At 40.6% G+C, this 22,500-nt stretch overlaps 4 non-coding genes and 1 pseudogene across 4 annotated transcripts; all 5 read right to left on the minus strand.

The window, feature by feature from the left end:
* Positions 1-1,342: 1,342 nt before the first annotated feature.
* Positions 1,343-10,840, minus strand: LOC119562181 (annotated as a pseudogene).
* A 401-nt stretch (positions 10,841-11,241) lies between these two features.
* LOC119562176 lies at positions 11,242-11,420 on the minus strand. Its single transcript, XR_005221739.1, has one exon. It is a non-coding gene; the product is annotated as a 5.8S ribosomal RNA (ribosomal RNA).
* A 659-nt stretch (positions 11,421-12,079) lies between these two features.
* On the minus strand, positions 12,080-14,074 carry LOC119562184. The gene has a single exon (XR_005221745.1). It is a non-coding gene; the product is annotated as a small subunit ribosomal RNA (ribosomal RNA).
* A 3,568-nt stretch (positions 14,075-17,642) lies between these two features.
* On the minus strand, positions 17,643-21,613 carry LOC119562178. The gene has a single exon (XR_005221741.1). It is a non-coding gene; the product is annotated as a large subunit ribosomal RNA (ribosomal RNA).
* Positions 21,614-22,014: 401 nt separating this feature from the next.
* LOC119562182 lies at positions 22,015-22,193 on the minus strand. The gene has a single exon (XR_005221743.1). It is a non-coding gene; the product is annotated as a 5.8S ribosomal RNA (ribosomal RNA).
* Between the last annotated feature and the right edge of the window lie 307 nt (positions 22,194-22,500).

Consider the following 22,500-nt stretch of genomic DNA (forward strand, 5'->3'; position numbering starts at 1 on the left):
CCTATAAGCCATATCCATACGATTCATATACTAGTGCAGCCCCTCACTAGGTTTATATATCTCATTTTAATTATATATTGGTAAATTCTATTATTTATTCTTGTGTATATGGCACTTATATGCCGCCATATCTATAAAAATGCATTTATATTTCAATGTATATTTTCTATATTATACATTATTATGCCTTAAAAAGTTATTATACCTACCATAAGGCGATATCCATACGATTCATTTATATAAAAGATATATGTATAATTTTCTATACATAATTTTTTTTTATGAATATATGGGTTTCCTAAGCATATCCATAGAATACATTTAGTTTTATATGGATTAGATTGGTCTTCTTTATTGTATTGCCAAACTCATATTGATAAAATAAGTTTTGAACAATAAGAGGATCAGCCGCCAACCAACCAACCACTGCTACCATTGGAGGAACATATACTTACTTTTTATATGTCCTCTTACTTGAATGGTCCTCTCTTTACTTGAAAATTTCATTACCATAGGAATCTATTTATACATGGAATATGATTTCCACTACTTTTTCGCGTCACTAATAATTAATATGACGATACAGACTTGCTACCATAACATAAGTCTTGAACAATAATAGGAGCAGCCGCCAACCAACCACCAACCAACCAACCACTGCTACCATTGATAGTAATTTTATATGTCCTCTTTAGTTGAATTTTCAATACCATAGGAATATTTATACATGGAATATGTTTTGCCACTACTTTTCGCGTCACTAATAATATGACGATACAGTCTTGCTACCATAACATAAGTTTTGAACAATAAGAGGAAGCAGACACACCAACCAACCAACCGCGCTGCTACCATTATATATACTTATATTTATATAAGTCCTCTTTACTTGAATGGCCTCTTTACTTGAATTTCAATACCATAGGAATATTTATGTTATACATGGAATATGTTTTGCCACTACTTTTTCGCGTCACTAATAATATGACGATATAGACTTGCTACCATAACATAAGTTTTTGAACAATAAGAGGAGCAGACACCAACCAACCAACCGCTGCTACCATTGAATGAACCATATATACAAACTTTTATATATGTCCTCTTTACTTGAATTTTAATACCATAGGAATATTTATACATGGAATATGTTTGCCACTTTATCATCGCGTCACTAATAAGATGACAGATACATTTTGTTGTTCAATATTTACTTATATATTGATGTTTCCAATTTAGGTCTTTTTATATTTCTTCTTCCCTACCTTACACACCACAAACAAGTGGCGTGCGATGCTGCAAGCAAGCATAATGATTATGCCCGCTTGCAACATCTTTATTATCGAATCATCAAGCAAAGGATAAGCTTCAGTGGATCGCAGTATGGCAGCTGCTCAACCACTTACAACACCTTGCCTGTTACAAAAGTCGTTTACAATTGATTCTAGGCTTTGTCATTGTATTAAATAATGCTTTTATATGTAACTAGCGCGGCATCAGGTGATCAAAGATCCTCCCAATTTTACTATGTTACAAATTACATTGGCATCACATCCATTGTCGTTTATAAAGTAAATTATAAACTTTAAATGGTTTAGAAAGCCATACAATGCAAATTGCCCCTTATTTATCATTGCAGTCCAGCACGGATACGACCTTAGAGGCGTTCAGAGCATAATCCAACGGACGTAGCGTCATACCACTGTTCGCTCGAACAAGTATTGTGCCATTGGTCCGTACCTGCGGTTCCTCTCGTACTACGCAGGAATGCTGTCGCAACAACGTTTTGTCATTAGTAGGGTAAAACTAACCTGTCTCACGACGGTCTAAACCCAGCTCACGTTCCCTTGCATGGGTGAACAATCCAACGCTTGGTGAATTTTGCTTCACAATGATAGGAAGAGCCGACATCGAAGGATCAAAAAGCGACGTCGCTATGAACGCTTGGCCGCCACAAGCCAGTTATCCCTATGGTAACTTTTCTGACACCTCTTGTTAAAAACTCTTTAAACCAAAAGGATCGATAGGCCGAGCTTTTTGCTGTCCCTGTGTGTACTGAACACCGAGATCAAGTCAGCATTTGCCCTTTTGCTCTATGTGTGGTTTCTGTCCGCCACTGAGCTGGCCTTGGGACACCTCCGTTATTATTTGAGAGATGTACCGCCCCAGTCAAACTCCCTACCTGGCAATGTCCTTGAATTGGATCATACCTGAGTAATTGGAGTTATACCAAATTTTCAAATCAAAAATACATAAATGCCACCGTTTTATTAAAGAATTTGTTTGCGATTATATAACAACTCGTGATATACTTTGATCAAGAAGCTTGCATCAAAACCCAATACCATAAGATATAATAAATATATCCGTATAATGGCTAGGAAATGATACACGTTCCATTTAATCAAGTAAGTAAGGAAACAATAAGAGTAGTGGTATTTCATTGGCGATACCAACACGAAGTCTAATATCTCCCACTTATTCTACACCTCTTATGTCTCCTTACACTGCCAGATTAGAGTCAAGCTCAAAAGGGTCTTCTTTCCCCGCTAATTATTCCAAGCCCGTTCCCTTGGCTGTGGTTTCGCTAGATAGTAGATAGGGACAGGGTGTGTCTCGGATCCCTCCGAATTTATTTTACGTGGCGTGTTCCACAATGAAGGGATTACAACCACGGCATTCTAATATACCCACAAGTGAGTATATAATGCACGGGTCTAGGTTAAGCGCCAGACCAACGCCCCGGACTAGAAGCTATAGCTATGTACATAGCATCCACCCCAGTAGCAATTCGAGTACTTACTTGTCGGGCAAGCACTCCCCCTTGCGTAGGGGCGAGATCTATCTAAAATCTCTACTGTTCTGTGGGTCACAGCACCCGAGTTGTATAACGCAACATCCACGTCGAGCCCGAGGACTCTACCCGCCGATATAGGTGTCAACCACAGCCACCACGATACTCCCACAAGGGGGCCAACCTCAATGAGCAGCCTTGGAGCTGCTCAACCCGTGGTACCGAAATTACAGGCTCGGTGAGCCTCACCCCTTCAGCTCCGACAAGCTCGGATGAGGCAAACCATTGCATATTAGTCGCCTCCTACGACAAGCTATGGCAGGCTGTGGCAGTATTCTTCGCCGCTACCACACGGCAAAAGAGGTGTGGGGACTAACGTCCGGCGCCTGTGGTTCCTCCCTCGTCGCATCCATCCTTCGCCTCGAGAAGGCAGCATCGGCAAAAACTCCTAGGAGACGCATCCGTTCTGGGGTCTCGACTACTCCCCGCGACTGATCCATCTTCCCTGGTCTCGAACGACTCCAAGGGCATCCAGGTCCCGCAAATCGTTGTACAGGCGGCATTCACACAGTATGTGGCGCCAGTCCTCTCTTGCCACGCCACATGAGCATGCGGTCGTGGTGCTGAGGGTCCTGCCTTTGGCAGAATGCGTTCATCGACCCGTGTCCTGTCAGCAAGAATCCGGCTTTGAGGGTAAAGACAAAGTCTTTCCTCTTGTAGACGAACGCTGCCTCTGGGAAAAACTCGCGAGTCACGGAGCCGTGTTCCGCGCGATTCCCATCTGAGTTGCCACTCATTTAGCAGACGTTCGTCTTCTAGCAGCGCCATCTTAGCTTTTCCAGTCCAACACGGACAGGTGCCTGTCCGTGGAGCCAGTCGCTCTATCCAGGGGGACATCCTTCCTCAGCTTGAACTTCACGGCGATCCTGTGAGCATCCAGATCCATTGGAGGAGCACCAGCAAGCACCTGTCCAGTGCCACCGTGGACACTGTGCGGCATACCGGTAGGCATCCTAAAAGGATGGACCTCTGGCACGAGGTGAGGAGTTTAAGGGACTTGCCCCTACTCGCCGCCTTGTACCAGACCGAGGCACCAAAGAGTGCACAGGGGACCATGAGTCCGCTGTAAATCGTCCTCTTAGCACGGGAGCTGAGCCCCCAATCGACTCGAAGCACCCGCGCTAGTCCTCCGGCAACTCCAGCCAGCCGATCTCTGAGAGCAGAGATATGCGGGAGAAAACTCAACCGCTCGCCGACTAAGATGCCAAGGTACCGGCATTTGGTGACGTAAGGCAGGCTTGCTCCAGCAAACCGTACCGTCGGTCTCCTCGTGCGTGGAAAGCTGTCCTTTCAGCAACATTATTGCCGTCTTGCTGGTTGACACAACTCACTCCCAACCTCAGCTCCCCAGGCTCCCACGATGTCCCATCAACTTGCTCGCCCTTCCGCTCCAGATCGGCACGGGAATTCCCGTCGACGAAAAGCAGAAGATCATCTGCAAACGCGCTCAGAGCACAATGTGGCTCCAAGCGCTGAAGCAGCACATCCATCAGTAAATTCCAAATAAATGGACCACTGACGGACCCTTGCGGGCAGCCCCGTGTAACCGCAACTGTTGGCTGCTTCATACCTGCTGATGATGCTTGCGCTACGGCCGGAAAATAGCTTTTCCACAAGTCGATTTCTCGACAGCCTACGTCGACAAGCCGATCCAGCACCGCACTCCACTCCACGTTGTCGAAGGCTCCCTTGAAATCGACAAAGATTCCAAGGACCCTCCTCTCGCGACTGTTGGCGACGGTGTTTTTGGCGTGCATCCACGCATCCCTCCACGCAGCGTCCAGGCCTGAATCCGAATTGCCATCTGCAGCCATCCGGTAGCCACATCCTTCAGCCGATTCACCATGATTCCCTCAAGCGCCTTTCCGAACACTGGCAAAAGGCATATGCCGCGATAAGAGGCAGGATCGCTCCTGTCCTTATCTGGCCCCTTTACCAGCGGTATCACTCTCGGGTGCTTCCACTCGGCCGGAAAGTATCCTTCCGAGATGCACCGAGAGTACAGCTTCGTCAGGTGCTGAGGGATGGCACGCCATACCTCCTTGACAATACCGCCCGTGATGCCATCCATACCCGGCGATCGCCGGCTTCTCAGCCTCGCGACGCTGGTTGCCACCTCGAAGGCTTCGAGGATCGGTGGGGCACCAGGGGGTATGTCTTCTCGTGTCGTCGACTCCGCAACAGGGAAAAAGTTGCGGAGAAGCACACTTGCGCAGTCGTGCCAAGTTACGGAAAGCGCGCCGTTCGACCGGAGACATCCGAGATCGGCTGTCTTCTTCCGGCCTCGGCATATTCGGTATACGTGCCCCCATGGATCATCCTTGTGCCGTCCCACGAAGTCCCGCCAGTTTTGCTCCTTTGTCGTCAAGATAAGCTTCTTGTACTGGCCTGAGGCAAATCTCAGTCCAGCGGCAAGTTGCTCAGCATCGTCGGTGCCACTCCGGCGAGCTGCCTGCAGCCTACGCCTCAGTCTCCGGACCTCTTGGCGCTTGGTACTCAGCTCAGGATTCCACCATATTACGTTTCCCCTCGCTGCAGGTATCCTGCGCCCTATCACCCTGTCGCACACATCGTGTACGATGGAGCGAAGGGCAGACACATGGTCGTCCAACGGCGATTCCTCCAGTTCCTCGAGACTCTGTGCTGCACTCCTTAACTCTACACTGAATCTTCGCCAACTTGCATTGGAGAGCTTCCATTGCGGTACCGGAGCTAGGCTCTCAACGGTACTGCTCGGATCTGGAGTAACCTCAACAGTGATAATGTTGTGGTCACTCAGCTCCCAGAAGTCAACTCTCCAATCGTAGGTTGCCCATACTCGCGCCGCTTCGTTGGCGAAGGTCACGTCGATATCACTTCTAGAGCGGTGATTATCGAACGTGAACACCTGGCTGGCCGTATTCAGTACACTGGCAACCGCTTGCGATTATCCACTCGTTCATGAGCTGTCCCCGTTCGCGGTTCAGGCGGTCTCCAGAGTTGTCTGGGGATTTGCTGAACCACATAGGGGAGACTGCGTTAGCATCAAGTCCGAGGATTGTCGGTGTTCTGCTAGCTAATAGCAGAACCGTATCCAGGTAGTCAGTGTAGGGCTCCAGAGCAGCTAGATGCTGGCAGTATACGGAGGCCAGAAAGATTGTGCCATATCTTCCTGTGACACTCACGCACACTCCGTAGTCCGTCGTCAAAGCCTCGATGGGCATGCAGATGGCAGATGGGTCGTCCACGATGATGGCAGCTTTCTTCCTCCTATCGGCGAATATCCTCATTCCTCCAGGCAGTCCAGTGAGTCGCTTGCCAGCGTCCACGTAGGGCTCCTGGACTAGTGCGAACAGGTGGCCAGCATCTCTCATCTGCTTGGCAAGCTCGATGACAGCGCAACGGCCTCGACCACAATTCGCTTGGATGAAGCTAAACATTATCAATGTCTAGCTTGCACCCTGGCTAGCAGCGCGCCGTATATCGGGCAGCCACCCGAAAGCATATAATGCCCCGAGGGCATACCCTTGTGACGGCAGTTGCGGCAGTCCACCGCATTTCTGCACTTCGCCGCGACGTGGTCGTTCTGTCCGCACTGGCGGCAGAACCTGCTTCTCTCGGGCGTACCGACACTCATTGACCTTGTGGTCAAAGCCAAGGCATCGGTGGCACGCGTAGGTTCGCACCTGAGAGCGGCAGCGGTAGGAAAACCACTTAATGTATACTCTCCCGCCCTCGAGAACGGCCAGCGCCTGGTCGTCTACCTCCAGCGTCACATTGATTGTGGCACCGTCAGCAGCTGACCAGGGCTTGGTCGCCAGGACAACCGCCTTCTGGAACTCCTTGAGGCTCATCTCTTCGAAGTTCTTCTCCCTGAGCTCCATCATAAACTCGTCCGGTCCCACGGAGGTGTCCACATCCTGGACCGTAACACGCGGCTTCGCAGCGGTGTTCCTCGACACCTTCAGGCCCACCTCGGCGAACTTTGCGGAGGCGACGACCTTCGTCATCTCCGCCTGCGAAGGCGTGCGAATGATCGCGCCGCCCCGCTTCAGCTCACGCACCTCGTGTACTCGTACGCCCAGAGCGGGCGCTACCATCCTTGCGGATCTTCTCAGCGATTTGCCTGCCTGACAGGGCCGGGTCGTCGCACGCAACGACAGCCGACCATGTCTCCCGAATCTTCCGCGGTGCGGGTACGGGGGCAAGGGGGGCAACAGGGGCAGCAGGTGAGGCGACTAGGTGCGCGCCTCTAGCAGCGGTGGCTGCATATGAGGCGGCCGAGGCGACCGGTGTCTGCCTCTTCAAGCGATCCTCCAGCACTCCGATGCGGATCAGCAGGGCTCCGACGACCTCCTCGTAGCGGTTTGCCAACAACTGCGTCTTAATGCTCACGGTAGGGCTCGCTACGTGGGACATCCTCAGGATATCCGCACGGATGTCGCCCATCTCGGCAGCAACGGCTCCGTTTCCCCTCCATTCCCTGTCCGAGAAGGATTTCTCTATGCTGGCTGGCACGACGAAGGTCCCTCCATCAGCAGCGGCTGCGACTGTGGCAGCGTCGGCGGGGGCAGCGGCGGGGGCAGCGGCGGGGGCAGCGGCCGGCAGCGGCAGCGGCTGCGGCAGCGGCAGCGGCTGCGACTGCGGCAGCGTCAGCGGCGGGGGCAGCGGCGGGGGCAGCGGCAAAGGCGTCGGCAGGGGCAGCGGCGGTTGCATCCAGCGCCAACACTTTTGCACCTCGAGGCCTCCCTCAGCGGCGCTTTGTTGCGCTTGCCTCTGGCGCGCCCTCTGCCCGAGCTGCTTCCACGGCTGCTCGCACTTTCGCTCCCGGACTCGTCGACCACCATTTTTGGTGGCGCCATCTGCCGGTTATCGGCCTTACTAAGTAAGCTCTTTGATATTCGAGACTTACCCCTTCCTATCAGCTGGTTCTCAAAAGCTCGGTCAGCTGATCAGCTGATCCAAGTTCAGCGGAGACACAAACCGCACAGCTGTGGGCGACAAAATGTGCCTAAATTAGGCAAACGCCTCTCTCGAGAGAGCGCCTCTCTCGCGACACACGTGTCTTAATGGAAAATTTCCAAAAAGAAAAAACGCGAATATCGCCCGATTTCCGCAGAATTTCAAACGGAAAACACACGCACTGTGTTCGCAAGCACGAAACACGAATTTTCGCACTATTTTCAACAATGTACCTGTTGTTTTACTGCCTAAATGCACTTTACTCGCGGAGCGTACGGAAAAACACGTCTGTTCTCGCGAGCAACCAAACACCGACTGTGTAGATAGGGACAGTAGGAATCTCGTTAATCCATTCATGCGCGTCACTAATTAGATGACGAGGCATTTGGCTACCTTAAGAGAGTCATAGTTACTCCCGCCGTTGACCCGCGCTTACTTGAATTTCTTCACTTTGACATTCAGAGCACTGGGCAGAAATCACATTGTGTCAACACCCGCTAGGGCCATCACAATGCTTTGTTTTAATTAGACAGTCGGATTCCCCAAGTCCGTGCCAGTTCTGAATTGATTGTTAATTGATAATCGTTATAATTAATAAGAACTAATTGGTTTAACCCAATTAGTATTCTTAAAAATTTTAGCAAGAAAGTTCCACAATTGGCTACGTAACTAAACTATCCGGGGAACAAGTGACCAACATAAATGCCAGACACTCTATTTACCCAGAACGAGCACATAAACCATGTTATTGTTTCCCAATCAAGCCCGACTATCTCAATCTTCAGAGCCAATCCTTATCCCGAAGTTACGGATCTAATTTGCCGACTTCCCTTACCTACATTATTCTATCGACTAGAGACTCTTCACCTTGGAGACCAGCTGCGGATATTGGTACGGCCTGTTGAGAAGTTTGCGTGTCCCCACCATAAATTTTCAAGGTCCGAGGAGAAAATATCGACACAACAGTATATGTCATGCTCTTCTAGCCCATCTACCATATCTCTCTGCGAAAGACTTCCATGGTAGTACGGCTATAAAACAGAAAAGAAAACTCTTCCGATATCTCTCGACGGCTTCTTTATGGTCGTTCCTGTTGCCAGGATGAGCACGAGGCCCATATTTAATAACAAACGGATACTCAACAGGTTACGGAATTGGAACCGTATTCCCTTTCGTTCAAAATTATTCAAGTATATTAATTAGCTTGATTTATATAATATAATTATATTTGTATGGCATTTGTGTTTTACTTGAAAATTTTCGGCTTTCGCCTTGAACTTAGGACCGACTAACTCGTGATCAACCACTGTTCACACGAAACCCTTCTCCACTTCAGTCCTCCAAGGTCTCATTCGATTATTTGCTACTACCACCAAGATCTGTACCAATGGCAGCTCCATGCAGGCTTACGCCAAACACTTCTACGCATACCATTGTACCTTCCTACTCACTAAAGTTTCAAAATTTATATCACAAGTAATATAAATCATCTACTTTAGCGGTAATGTATAGGTATACAACTTAAGCGCCATCCATTTTAAGGGCTAGTTGCTTCGGCAGGTGAGTTGTTACACACTCCTTAGCGGATTTCGACTTCCATGATCACCGTCCTGCTGTTTTAAGCAACCAACGCCTTTCATGGTATCTGCATGAGTTGTTAATTTGGGCACCGTAACATTACGTTTGGTTCATCCCACAGCGCCAGTTCTGCTTACCAAAAGTGGCCCACTGGGCACATTATATCATAACCTTGAACTTCATATCAAGAAAGTTAAGGTTCTTACCCATTTAAAGTTTGAGAATAGGTTAAGATCGTTTCGACCCTAAGGCCTCTAATCATTCGCTTTACCAGATAAGATTATTTTATATAACATTAAAATGCACCAGCTATCCTGAGGGAAACTTCGGAAGGAACCAGCTACTAGATGGTTCGATTGGTCTTTCGCCCCTATACTCAATTCTGACAATCGATTTGCACGTCAGAACTGTTTCGGTCTTCCATCAGGGTTTCCCCTGACTTCAACCTGATCAAGTATAGTTCACCATCTTTCGGGTCACAGCATATATGCTCAAGGTACGTTCCAGTTAGAGGCATAAATAATATAAATATCATTATACATAACTATATAGAACGCCCCGGGATTGTGTTAATTAGCTATAAATAGTTAAAAAACTAATCCCATTATTAGTCAAGTTAATTACGCTATTAGGTTTATATCCCAATAACTTGCACATATGTTAGACTCCTTGGTCCGTGTTTCAAGACGGGTCCCGAAGGTATCCTGAATCTTTCGCATTGTTAATCATACAAGTGCATATAATAAACACAAAAATCAATGATAATTATGCCATTATATAATTCCGAAAAATTAACGCACTGTATTCATATAAATCTATCAGCACTTTATCAAATTAATAACATTTATTCTGTGTTAAAATGCAAGCAAATTAATTTGAATAAACTATAAGTTATATTTTATGATAAATTTTGTATGCTAATAGATTACAATGTCCTTATATGGAAAAAATGCACACTATTATCATAATATTGTTTAAATATTACAATTTTAATGATGAATTTTCCATAACGGATATTCAGGTTCATCGGGCTTAACCTCTAAGCAGTTTCACGTACTGTTTAACTCTCTATTCAGAGTTCTTTTCAACTTTCCCTCACGGTACTTGTTTACTATCGGTCTCATGGTTATATTTAGTTTTAGATGGAGTTTACCACCCACTTAGTGCTGCACTATCAAGCAACACGACTCTTTGGAAACATCATCTAGTAATCATTAACGTTATACGGGCCTGGCACCCTCTATGGGTAAATGGCCTCATTTAAGAAGGACTTAAATCGTTAATTTCTCATACTAGAATATTGACGCTCCATACACTGCATCTCACATTTGCCATATAGACAAAGTGACTTAGTGCTGAACTGATTTCTTTTCGCTCGCCGCTACTAAGAAAATCCTGGTTAGTTTCTTTTCCTCCCCTAATTAATATGCTTAAATTCAGGGGGTAGTCCCATATGAGTTGAGGTTGTGTATAACTTTTTTTGCAATTAATTCTTTATATATAATGATAAAACATTTTATTAAATTCGTTATATATTTTATATATTTGTATGGCATTTGTTTGGTCTAACGAATCAACGAAGAATAATAATATTGTCAACGGCTTTCTATTTACTAATCTTTAATAAGAGACAATTCTAGATAAATTTTTTATGCTAGACATTTCTCAGTATTATTTGATTGAAAAAGAAAATATTTCTCTTCGTTTTTCACATTCAAATTATTTACTAATGTGAGATAATGTTTTTCATATATTTGTTAATATTATGAATAATATAATAATTAAATTATTATTATCCAATAATATACCATATGCTTATAAAATTTCATTATAAAATTTATATAAACAACTTAATTAGCATAGTCTTACAACCCTCAACCATATGTAGTCCAAGCAGCACTATAAAATTAATTAAAGTACATAACAGCATGGACTGCGATATGCGTTCAAAATGTCGATGTTCATGTGTCCTGCAGTTCACACGATGACGCACAGTTTGCTGCGTTCTTCATCGACCCATGAGCCGAGTGATCCACCGCTTAGAGTTTTATATATTGGTTTGGTAATTTTGTCATATATGTTTTTATTGAAAGAAATTAAAAATACACCATTTTACTGGCATATATCAATTCCTTCAATAAATTGATTTTTATACCTAAAACGAATGCTGCGAAATGTCTTAGTTTCATATAACCAATAATATATCAAGTATTTTTTAAATGGCATTTACGGTATTAATACTTTTTTTTAGCGATATATATTGAAATTTATATAAAACATTAACCTGTAATAATCAGGTACAACATTGTACATTTTAGGTTGTTGCATTATCCAATGTATGCGCATAACTGAGATGAACAATACATATCGCAACGCGTGTATATTATGGTCCATATACACACAGTGTTTTATTAATTAATTGCATTTAATATACAATATAATAATAATATTAAATAAATTTAATAATTTCGATTTGCTTGTTCGAATTTGTTATTTGTTTGCTTTTGCTTATTTATTTATCTCTTATTTAATGCAATAATATATTTATTATTACAATTATTATTTCGATTTGCTTGTTCGAAATTTTATATTTGATCTATAAAAGATCATATTTTTGGCAATTTATATTTTATTTGTATTACTATAATATATTATATTATTATAATAAAAACAAATTTTTTTATTAACGGTAAGGATATTAAACAATAATGATCCTTCCGCAGGTTCACCTACGGAAACCTTGTTACGACTTTTACTTCCTCTAAATAATCAAGTTCGGTCAACTTTTGCGAAACAACCGTAACACACAAGGCGTCACAGTGATCACGTCCGGAGACCTCACTAAATAATTCAATCGGTAGTAGCGACGGGCGGTGTGTACAAAGGGCAGGGACGTAATCAATGCGAGTTAATGACTCACACTTACTGGGAATTCCAAGTTCATGTGAACAGTTTCAGTTCACAATCCCAAGCATGAAAGTGGTTCAGCGGTTTACCCGGACCTCTCGGTCTAGGAAATACACGTTGATACTTTCATTGTAGCGCGCGTGCAGCCCAGGACATCTAAGGGCATCACAGACCTGTTATTGCTCAATCTCATTATTGCTAGACGCAATTTGTCCATTTAAGAAGCTAGTGTCCTTATAATGGGACAAACCAACAGGTACGGCTCCACTTATATAAACACATTCAAACACAATAAACATTTTACTGCCACCATGAATGAAGGCTATATAAGCTTCAACACCATAATCCTGAAGATATCTATTTAATATATTTGAGTCTCGTTCGTTATCGGAATTAACCAGACAAATCACTCCACGAACTAAGAACGGCCATGCACCACCACCCATAGATTCGAGAAAGAGCTATCAATCTGTCTTACACACTTATGTTCGGACCTGGTAAGTTTTCCCGTGTTGAGTCAAATTAAGCCGCAGGCTCCACTCCTGGTGGTGCCCTTCCGTCAATTCCTTTAAGTTTCAGCTTTGCAACCATACTTCCCCCGGAGCCCAAAAGCTTTGGTTTCCCGGGAAGCGACTGAGAGAGCCATAAAAGTAGCTACACCCAATTGCTAGCTGGCATCGTTTATGGTTAGAACTAGGGCGGTATCTGATCGCCTTCGAACCTCTAACTTTCGTTCTTGATTAATGAAAACATCTTTGGCAAATGCTTTCGCTTAAGTTAGTCTTACGACGGTCCAAGAATTTCACCTCTCGCGTCGTAATACTAATGCCCCCAAACTGCTTCTATTAATCATTACCTCTTGATCTGAAAACCAATGAAAGCAGAACAGAGGTCTTATTTCATTATCCCATGCACAGAATATTCAGGCATTTGAAGCCTGCTTTAAGCACTCTAATTTGTTCAAAGTAATTGTACCGGCCCACAATAACACTCGTTTAAGAGCACTAATGCAGGTTTTTAAATAGGAGGAACATATGAAAAAATACAAGTATCTAAGCACATGTAAGAACTCCACCGGTAATACGCTTACATACATAAAGGTATAGTACTAACCACAATTGTAAGTTGTACTACCCGTATGAAGCACAAGTTCAACTACGAACGTTTTAACCGCAACAACTTTAATATACGCTATTGGAGCTGGAATTACCGCGGCTGCTGGCACCAGACTTGCCCTCCAATTGGTCCTTGTTAAAGGATTTAAAGTGTACTCATTCCAATTACAGGGCCTCGGATATGAGTCCTGTATTGTTATTTTTCGTCACTACCTCCCCGAGCTGGGAGTGGGTAATTTACGCGCCTGCTGCCTTCCTTAGATGTGGTAGCCGTTTCTCAGGCTCCCTCTCCGGAATCGAACCCTGATTCCCCGTTACCCGTTGCAACCATGGTAGTCCTAGATACTACCATCAAAAGTTGATAGGGCAGACATTTGAAAGATCTGTCGTCGGTACAAGACCATACGATCTGCATGTTATCTAGAGTTCAACCAATATAACGATCTTGCGATCGCTTGGTTTTAGCCTAATAAAAGCACATGTCCCATAAGGTTCATGTTTTAATTGCATGTATTAGCTCTAGAATTACCACAGTTATCCAAGTAACTGTTAACGATCTAAGGAACCATAACTGATATAATGAGCCTTTTGCGGTTTCACTTTTAATTCGTGTGTACTTAGACATGCATGGCTTAATCTTTGAGACAAGCATATAACTACTGGCAGGATCAACCAGAATAATGTTTTTATTCATATTTCATTCATATTTTTGAATAGAAATTAGCAATATAAATTTTATAGATTGTTTTCTATCGAATACGGCCATTTTTATATAGCATTCGTATACGTTTGTTGTTTTCACAATATATACTTGTTCCGCCACTAATAATAACAAGTTTTTTAATTATTGATGTTAAAAACACAATATTTTTTTTCGTAATACGTAATAATTTTCTTTATATTTGCATATTTCATTCTAAAATATCTTTTTTGTTCGACATACGTCATTATTGTATCCACACATGTACAATTTTTGTTTAACCAATATAAAATATTGAATTAAATCATTTGTATTTTGATGATAAATTTAAAATTTATCTGTATATATTCATATAAGACTCTTTGGTAATATATAATATAAAACCGAGCGCATATATGATATGTACGTTAGAAAAAATAATATATATATATATTATTTTCTTTTAATATAGGGAACCTCTTTTAATTTATCCCCGCAGGGAATTATCACATAACTCAGTATGTGATAATGGCAGACCAATATACATATATATCAAGATTATCAATACAAAATATATATCATTATTAGCCTGCCTCAATTGTAATTATTTATTTGGATTAACGATAAAGTTCGGAAACAATTTGTTATTCTATGTATAATAGAAACCTTGGCCTTTGTTTCAACATTATTATCTTTGGGCTTAAAATATTAACCGTGGAGCCAAGTCTCATATTCATAAATGAATAAAGAAACAAATTTGACGGATTAATATCTTCTCTACCGACAGACAGTATTTTGTCACGTCAATAGTAGATGGCCGGCCCATTGACCATCCTATAGTAGTTTTTGGACCCAATATCTTTAATTCGGGTATTTTCAATTGTCTTTGCCAATCAACCGTTTGGTACTCTCTCATATAATAAGAGAATACACATATAATTCCATTATATGGATATATCTTCATTATTTTATTTGCTACATCACCCTATAATAGTTTTTGAACCCGTCAACTTCAATTCGGGTATTTTCAATTGTCTTTGCCAACCATTTATATGGTATTCTCTATTATAATAAGAGAATACTAGTGTATATCCATTATATGGATATATCATCTTCATATTATTTGCTACACCACCCTATAGTAGTTTTTGAACCCATCATCTGCAATTCGGGTATTTTCAATTGTCTTTGCCAACCAACTATACGGTATTCTCTCTTATAATAAGAGAATACAAGTATATTTTCATTATATGGATATAATGCCATTTATTTTTCAATATCCATATAATTCATTTAGTTTTGTATGTACAAAACAAGTTTTCTTTATAGTATTGACAAAATCATATGTTTACGCATAACATAAGTTTTGACCAATACGAGGAGGGGCCCGCCAACGACCACCTCCCTATAGTAGTTTTTTACCCCACGCACTACTGCGTGCCTGTTTACAGTACTAGTGCCAGCTATCACTAGGTTTATATATCATGTTTCAGTGATATATGGGTAAATTCTACCATTTATTCTTATGTATATGGCATTTCTATGCCATATTTATACAATCCATTCATATCTTAATGTATATTTATTATATTATACATTATTATGCCTTATAGGTATTATACCTATAAGCCATATCCATACGATTCATTCACTAGTGCCGCCCCTCACTAGGTTTATAATTGTTATATCATTGATATACAATTTATTTCTATATATATGGCATTTATATGCCATATCCATACAATGCATTCACATTTCAATGTATATTTACTTGTTATACATTATTATGCCTTATAGGTATTATACCTATAAGCCATATCCATACGATTCACTTATATAAATATATGTATATTTTTCTATACATAATTTTTTTTTACTTTTGTATGGATTTCTATGCATATCCATAGTTTATATGGATATGCTTGGCGTTCTATATAGTATTGACAAATTCATATGCATAACATAAGTTTTGACCAATACGAGGAGGGGCCCGCCAACGACCACCTCCCTATAGTAGTTTTTTACCCCACGCACTATTGCGTGCATGTTTACAGTACTAGTGCCAGCTATCACTTAGGTTTATATATCGTGTTTCAGTGATATATGGGTAAATTCTACCATTTATTCTTATGTATGTATATGGCATTTCTATGCCATATTTATATAATTCATTCATATCTTAATGTATATTTATTATATTATACATTATTATGCCTTATAGGTATTATACCTATAAGCCATATCCATACGATTCATATACTAGTGCAGCCCCTCACTAGGTTTATATATCTCATTTTAATTATATATTGGTAAATTCTATTATTTATTCTTGTGTATATGGCACTTATATGCCGCCATATCTATAAAAATGCATTTATATTTCAATGTATATTTTCTATATTATACATTATTATGCCTTAAAAAGTTATTATACCTACCATAAGGCGATATCCATACGATTCATTTATATAAAAGATATATGTATAATTTTCTATACATAATTTTTTTTTATGAATATATGGGTTTCCTAAGCATATCCATATAATACATTTAGTTTTATATGGATTAGATTGGTCTTCTTTATTGTATTGCCAAACTCATATTGATAAAATAAGTTTTGAACAATAAGAGGATCAGCCGCCAACCAACCAACCACTGCTACCATTGGAGGAACATATACTTACTTTTTATATGTCCTCTTACTTGAATGGTCCTCTCTTTACTTGAAAATTTCATTACCATAGGAATCTATTTATACATGGAATATGATTTCCACTACTTTTTCGCGTCACTAATAATTAATATGACGATACAGACTTGCTACCATAACATAAGTCTTGAACAATAATAGGAGCAGCCGCCAACCAACCACCAACCAACCAACCACTGCTACCATTGATAGTAATTTTATATGTCCTCTTTAGTTGAATTTCAATACCATAGGAATATTTATACATGGAATATGTTTTGCCACTACTTTTTCGCGTCACTAATAATATGACGATACAGTCTTGCTACCATAACATAAGTTTTGAACAATAAGAGGAGCAGACACACCAACCAACCAACCGCGCTGCTACCATTATATATACTTATATTTATATAAGTCCTCTTTACTTGAATGGCCTCTTTACTTGAATTTCAATACCATAGGAATATTTATTTATACATGGAATATGTTTTGCCACTACTTTTTCGCTTCACTAATAATATGACGATATAGACTTGCTACCATAACATAAGTTTTGAACAATAAGAGGAGCAGACACCAACCAACCAACCGCTGCTACCATTGAATGAACCATATATACAAACTTTTATATATGTCCTCTTTACTTGAATTTTAATACCATAGGAATATTTATACATGGAATATGTTTGCCACTTTATCATCGCGTCACTAATAAGATGACGATACATTTTGTTTGTTCAATATTTACTTATATATTGATGTTTCCAATTTAGGTCTTTTATATTTCTTCTTCCCTACCTTACACACCACAAACAAAGTGGCGTGCGATGCTGCAAGCAAGCATAATGATTATGCCCGCTTGCAACATCTTTATTATCGAATCATCAAGCAAAGGATAAGCTTCAGTGGATCGCAGTATGGCAGCTGCTCAACCACTTACAACACCTTGCCTGTTACAAAAGTCGTTTACAATTGATTCTAGGCTTTGTCATTGTATTAAATAATGCTTTTATATGTAACTAGCGCGGCATCAGGTGATCAAAGATCCTCCCAATTTACTATGTTACAAATTACATTGGCATCACATCCATTGTCGTTTATAAAGTAAATTATAAACTTTAAATGGTTTAGAAGCCATACAATGCAAATTGCCCCTTATTTATCATTGCAGTCCAGCACGGATACGACCTTAGAGGCGTTCAGGCATAATCCAACGGACGTAGCGTCATACCACTGTTCGCTCGAACAAGTATTGTGCCATTGGTCCGTACCTGCGGTTCCTCTCGTACTACGCAGGAATGCTGTCGCAACAACGTTTTGTCATTAGTAGGGTAAAACTAACCTGTCTCACGACGGTCTAAACCCAGCTCACGTTCCCTTGCATGGGTGAACAATCCAACGCTTGGTGAATTTTGCTTCACAATGATAGGAAGAGCCGACATCGAAGGATCAAAAAGCGACGTCGCTATGAACGCTTGGCCGCCACAAGCCAGTTATCCCTATGGTAACTTTTCTGACACCTCTTGTTAAAAACTCTTTAAACCAAAAGGATCGATAGGCCGAGCTTTTGCTGTCCCTGTGTGTACTGAACACCGAGATCAAGTCAGCATTTGCCCTTTTGCTCTATGTGTGGTTTCTGTCCGCACTGAGCTGGCCTTGGGACACCTCCGTTATTATTTGAGAGATGTACCGCCCCAGTCAAACTCCCTACCTGGCAATGTCCTTGAATTGGATCATACCTGAGTAATTGGAGTTATACCAAATTTTCAAATCAAAAATACATAAATGCACCGTTTTATTAAAGAATTTGTTTGCGATTATATAACAAACTCGTGATACTTTGATCAAGAAGCTTGCATCAAAACCCAATACCATAAGATATAATAAATATATCCGTATAATGGCTAGGAAATGATACACGTTCCATTTAATCAAGTAAGTAAGGAAACAATAAGAGTAGTGGTATTTCATTGGCGATACCAAACCGAAGTCTAATATCTCCCACTTATTCTACACCTCTTATGTCTCCTTACACTGCCAGATTAGAGTCAAGCTCAAAAGGGTCTTCTTTCCCCGCTAATTATTCCAAGCCCGTTCCCTTGGCTGTGGTTTCGCTAGATAGTAGATAGGGACAGTAGGAATCTCGTTAATCCATTCATGCGCGTCACTAATTAGATGACGAGGCATTTGGCTACCTTAAGAGAGTCATAGTTACTCCCGCCGTTGACCCGCGCTTACTTGAATTTCTTCACTTTGACATTCAGAGCACTGGGCAGAAATCACATTGTGTCAACACCCGCTAGGGCCATCACAATGCTTTGTTTTAATTAGACAGTCGGATTCCCCAAGTCCGTGCCAGTTCTGAATTGATTGTTAATTGATAATCGTTATAATTAATAAGAACTAATTGGTTTAACCCAATTAGTATTCTTAAAAATTTTAGCAAGAAAGTTCCACAATTGGCTACGTAACTAAACTATCCGGGGAACAAGTGACCAACATAAATGCCAGACACTCTATTTACCCAGAACGAGCACATAAACCATGTTATTGTTTCCCAATCAAGCCCGACTATCTCAATCTTCAGAGCCAATCCTTATCCCGAAGTTACGGATCTAATTTGCCGACTTCCCTTACCTACATTATTCTATCGACTAGAGACTCTTCACCTTGGAGACCAGCTGCGGATATTGGTACGGCCTGTTGAGAAGTTTGCGTGTCCCCACCATAAATTTTCAAGGTCCGAGGAGAAAATATCGACACAACAGTATATGTCATGCTCTTCTAGCCCATCTACCATATCTCTCTGCGAAAGACTTCCATGGTAGTACGGCTATAAAACAGAAAAGAAAACTCTTCCGATATCTCTCGACGGCTTCTTTATGGTCGTTCCTGTTGCCAGGATGAGCACGAGGCCCATATTTAATAACAAACGGATACTCAACAGGTTACGGAATTGGAACCGTATTCCCTTTCGTTCAAAATTATTCAAGTATATTAATTAGCTTGATTTATATAATATAATTATATTTGTATGGCATTTGTGTTTTACTTGAAAATTTTCGGCTTTCGCCTTGAACTTAGGACCGACTAACTCGTGATCAACCACTGTTCACACGAAACCCTTCTCCACTTCAGTCCTCCAAGGTCTCATTCGATTATTTGCTACTACCACCAAGATCTGTACCAATGGCAGCTCCATGCAGGCTTACGCCAAACACTTCTACGCATACCATTGTACCTTCCTACTCACTAAAGTTTCAAAATTTATATCACAAGTAATATAAATCATCTACTTTAGCGGTAATGTATAGGTATACAACTTAAGCGCCATCCATTTTAAGGGCTAGTTGCTTCGGCAGGTGAGTTGTTACACACTCCTTAGCGGATTTCGACTTCCATGATCACCGTCCTGCTGTTTTAAGCAACCAACGCCTTTCATGGTATCTGCATGAGTTGTTAATTTGGGCACCGTAACATTACGTTTGGTTCATCCCACAGCGCCAGTTCTGCTTACCAAAAGTGGCCCACTGGGCACATTATATCATAACCTTGAACTTCATATCAAGAAAGTTAAGGTTCTTACCCATTTAAAGTTTGAGAATAGGTTAAGATCGTTTCGACCCTAAGGCCTCTAATCATTCGCTTTACCAGATAAGATTATTTTATATAACATTAAAATGCACCAGCTATCCTGAGGGAAACTTCGGAAGGAACCAGCTACTAGATGGTTCGATTGGTCTTTCGCCCCTATACTCAATTCTGACAATCGATTTGCACGTCAGAACTGTTTCGGTCTTCCATCAGGGTTTCCCCTGACTTCAACCTGATCAAGTATAGTTCACCATCTTTCGGGTCACAGCATATATGCTCAAGGTACGTTCCAGTTAGAGGCATAAATAATATAAATATCATTATACATAACTATATAGAACGCCCCGGGATTGTGTTAATTAGCTATAAATAGTTAAAAAACTAATCCCATTATTAGTCAAGTTAATTACGCTATTAGGTTTATATCCCAATAACTTGCACATATGTTAGACTCCTTGGTCCGTGTTTCAAGACGGGTCCCGAAGGTATCCTGAATCTTTCGCATTGTTAATCATACAAGTGCATATAATAAACACAAAAATCAATGATAATTATGCCATTATATAATTCCGAAAAATTAACGCACTGTATTCATATAAATCTATCAGCACTTTATCAAATTAATAACATTTATTCTGTGTTAAAATGCAAGCAAATTAATTTGAATAAACTATAAGTTATATTTTATGATAAATTTTGTATGCTAATAGATTACAATGTCCTTATATGGAAAAAATGCACACTATTATCATAATATTGTTTAAATATTACAATTTTAATGATGAATTTTCCATAACGGATATTCAGGTTCATCGGGCTTAACCTCTAAGCAGTTTCACGTACTGTTTAACTCTCTATTCAGAGTTCTTTTCAACTTTCCCTCACGGTACTTGTTTACTATCGGTCTCATGGTTATATTTAGTTTTAGATGGAGTTTACCACCCACTTAGTGCTGCACTATCAAGCAACACGACTCTTTGGAAACATCATCTAGTAATCATTAACGTTATACGGGCCTGGCACCCTCTATGGGTAAATGGCCTCATTTAAGAAGGACTTAAATCGTTAATTTCTCATACTAGAATATTGACGCTCCATACACTGCATCTCACATTTGCCATATAGACAAAGTGACTTAGTGCTGAACTGATTTCTTTTCGCTCGCCGCTACTAAGAAAATCCTGGTTAGTTTCTTTTCCTCCCCTAATTAATATGCTTAAATTCAGGGGGTAGTCCCATATGAGTTGAGGTTGTGTATAACTTTTTTTGCAATTAATTCTTTATATATAATGATAAAACATTTTATTAAATTCGTTATATATTTTATATATTTGTATGGCATTTGTTTGGTCTAACGAATCAACGAAGAATAATAATATTGTCAACGGCTTTCTATTTACTAATCTTTAATAAGAGACAATTCTAGATAAATTTTTTATGCTAGACATTTCTCAGTATTATTTGATTGAAAAAGAAAATATTTCTCTTCGTTTTTCACATTCAAATTATTTACTAATGTGAGATAATGTTTTTCATATATTTGTTAATATTATGAATAATATAATAATTAAATTATTATTATCCAATAATATACCATATGCTTATAAAATTTCATTATAAAATTTATATAAACAACTTAATTAGCATAGTCTTACAACCCTCAACCATATGTAGTCCAAGCAGCACTATAAAATTAATTAAAGTACATAACAGCATGGACTGCGATATGCGTTCAAAATGTCGATGTTCATGTGTCCTGCAGTTCACACGATGACGCACAGTTTGCTGCGTTCTTCATCGACCCATGAGCCGAGTGATCCACCGCTTAGAGTTTTATATATTGGTTTGGTAATTTTGTCATATATGTTTTTATTGAAAGAAATTAAAAATACACCATTTTACTGGCATATATCAATTCCTTCAATAAATTGATTTTTATACCTAAAACGAATGCTGCGAAATGTCTTAGTTTCATATAACCAATAATATATCAAGTATTTTTTAAATGGCATTTACGGTATTAATACTTTTTTTTAGCGATATATATTGAAATTTATATAAAACATTAACCTGTAATAATCAGGTACAACATTGTACATTTTAGGTTGTTGCATTATCCAATGTATGCGCATAACTGAGA

Source organism: Drosophila subpulchrella, unplaced genomic scaffold (genome assembly GCF_014743375.2).
Source record: "Drosophila subpulchrella strain 33 F10 #4 breed RU33 unplaced genomic scaffold, RU_Dsub_v1.1 Primary Assembly Seq396, whole genome shotgun sequence".
Lineage (NCBI taxonomy): Eukaryota > Metazoa > Arthropoda > Insecta > Diptera > Drosophilidae > Drosophila > Drosophila subpulchrella.